This window comes from Schistocerca piceifrons, unplaced genomic scaffold, assembly GCF_021461385.2.
Source record: "Schistocerca piceifrons isolate TAMUIC-IGC-003096 unplaced genomic scaffold, iqSchPice1.1 HiC_scaffold_124, whole genome shotgun sequence".
Classification (NCBI taxonomy): Eukaryota; Metazoa; Arthropoda; class Insecta; order Orthoptera; family Acrididae; genus Schistocerca; species Schistocerca piceifrons.
Genome location: NW_025727059.1, coordinates 37,501 through 40,691, shown reverse-complemented (window position 1 = coordinate 40,691; position 3,191 = coordinate 37,501).

Sequence of the window (3,191 nt, the reverse complement as noted above, 5' to 3'; positions counted from 1 at the left end):
TACCGCCATCTATGCGCATCGGACAACACTACGTCCGCACCACAAAACATACCGCCATCTGTAGGTCTCCCGCAACATGACCTCCTGCAACGGCCGCTTACCCATCTATGAGACGCCAAGCCGACTAAGACAGCGATGGCGCCACAGTGCCCGCCTTTCGACGCCACCCACAAAGCCTGCAGCCTCTGTCGACCATAGCACCCATTCTCCAGTGGCTCTGCCGCACGAAGCCGTGGACCGGCAATGACTCCACCCGCACCCGTTCGTGGACCACCCCAACCGCCAAACTCGCACCTCCAGCGGATGAACGGCGGACGTTTCCCGCACTCGTAAAGTGCAATCCACCCCTATAACTTGCGTTTCATGAAGAGTTATTTCCAATATGCGACATTCCCGCTGTCCGTATACATGAGCCGCGACCTGTACCACTTACGAGCGAGAGACGCGATCGCGTTGCTCACTGTACGGCGTCCGATACCGAGCCATCAGCATGTCGGTCCCCATGCGCGTTGCACTCGCACTCGCACTCGCAGTCGCAAAAACGTGGGGCAAATATATTACGCGGAAGAGTTATAACAGACCGAGCCCCACTGCATGGGGGGAGTCTTTGTCACTAATGTACACAGATGGAACATTTTGGACTGGAACCAGATTACCCGTACACACGGCGCTGATTAGTAATCAATGCAGAGCCATCAAATTACAGAATATATATACAACTGTCCGTATACATGCTGAAAGAGTGTGCCCACAATGGGAACCACACGTCAGCCAGACACTCTCATCACGCACCACTCTCTGCTTCTAACGGGCGCACATACAATATGTAAGCACCAGCATGGAACAACATCCAGTGCATCCTCTCCGCCACATTACACAATCCACACTATCACAACCAGACCAGGAGGTCCATGCGGAAAATAGAATATCCCCCCCTTTCGACATCCACCATTGCGCAGATAAGGCACCAATACCCACACATGTCCTATACAACGGTGCACCCAACATCACAATAGTACCTCCTGTCACAGCGCACAAACAATGACATGAGTCAAAGACACAGGTCTGACACAAGCATAGAATTGGAGCGCCGCCTCTAATAAGCCAAAGGTGCATCCTGACGTGACAAATCTGATCATGTCACAAGCATTCACTTACTATAATCACTATCAACGAACCTGCTCCCCCCCCTTACACCTTTCCTTACAACAACGTGTAACCTAACCTAACCTAACCTAACCTATGTTGTGCCTTAACCTAACCTATGTTGTGCCTTAACCTAACCTATGTTGTGCCTTAACCTAACCTATGTTGTGCCTTAACCTAACCTATGTTGTGCCTTAACCTAACCTATGTTGTGCCTTAACCTAACCTATGTTGTGCCTTAACCTAACCTATGTTGTACCTTAACCTAACCCATGTTGTACCTTAACCTAACCCATGTTGTACCTTAACCTAACCCATGTTGTACCTTAACCTAACCCATGTTGTACCTTAACCTAACCCACGTTGTACCTTAACCTAACCCACGTTGTGCCTTAACCTAACCCACGTTGTGCCTTAACCTAACCCACGTTGTGCCTTAACCTAACCCACGTTGTGCCTTAACCTAACCCACGTTGTACCTTAACCTAACCCACGTTGTCCCCTAACCTAACCCACGTTGTCCCCTAACGTAACCCACGTTGTCCCCTAACGTAACCCACGTTGTCCCCTAACGTAACCCACGTTGTCGCCTAAACCTGCTCTGTAATTGTTATACGACTCGTTCAATTAGTGTAGTGTTGCCCACCCGCAACCCTCGCAATATAGTTCGCTACTCGCACTGCCCGCTCCCCTGTGTATCGCTTCATGTTAAACACCTTGCAAGTCTTGCTCACTTTCCACATGCTCCTGCTGTACACTGTAATGTGGATGGCAGCAGGACGTACATGCCGCCCCTCCCCACGTCCCCACCTTGCCCCCTGCCTTCGCAAGCTGGTTGGTGAGAACTTTGCATGTTCAATGCCCTTCGCATGCGACGTACTCAGGCTACGTTGTGGTGCGGCCTGTGTCAACTGTCCGCTAATGTCGTACGCGTAAACCACAATCTGTACTGCACATTCGTCCTTATGTACTGAATGATACATCGTGGCACATGTGTGACCGTACAACGACTGCGCCCAAAAACGGCGGACCATACAGTGCAAATATTGTGCACGCAGCTACGTGTCGTCTCCCTATGAGAGCTGGATTGCAGTGTGGTACGCCATAGAGACGTGTGGGAGGAACGGACGCCGTGGATGGCGATCAGCATGAGCTGTCTGTTGATGTATTCGGACCTAGTCGTCTCTCCTCACACACCGTGATGGCATGGTGCACCGCGTTCCATATCTGCGACATGCTACAGAGGCCGGTTGACAGTCGTTCGAGCAATGGACATCGCATACGTACGGGGGCCACCTTCCACGTATTGTCTAGGCGTGCACATTTTGTTGCGTGTATGTGGGCAGACGTAGTGTGGCGTGACACCTGACACAGGCATGCAATAATCGTTGAAGTTGCAAATGGCGATGGACGCCTGCGTTTTCTGGTGAAGTTACGCAAATGAACAAATGGTAACCTGTTGTGGTGCGGTTGTTCTCGCTAGGGGTGAATCGGTGATGGCGACGATAGGTTGAGGTACTAACCGGTTGTTCCAGCGATACCCACCATGCCGACGAAACTGAACGGCATCTGGGTGTGAAGCGATACGCGGCGGTGGCTGGGTGGGACCGTCCCCGGCCGGTGAGGGGGCGCCTCCCGGCGTGCTGGCCGCGCGGTGCGTGGGCGCACGCGCTACAGCCGGCTGGTGGGGGCGGCCAGTGGCAGGCGCGCCGGCCGACGGACGCGGCAGGCGTCGCAGCTGCGCGCCGGCGCACCCTGCGCGCGGCGCCGTGCGGCCAAAGTAGGTCCTCGCGGGCCCGGTGCGAAGCGCGGTGGACATCTTCAGTGTGCTGGTCCGATTGAGGACTGTGTGCGTTGAGGATGCGCCGCCGCCCGGCGCTCGGCGCCGCGACGCCGTCTGCTGCTCGGTCGCCCCAGCGGTTCTCGCTGGTGGTTTGTATCGCAGCTGTGCGGATGTGTTGGCGCGTGCGCTGTGCTGGGAGAGTTCGCTTCGGCACCCAAGTGGGGCTTTTGTCCTTCTGTGGCGCTGGCGTTGGAGCTGCCGG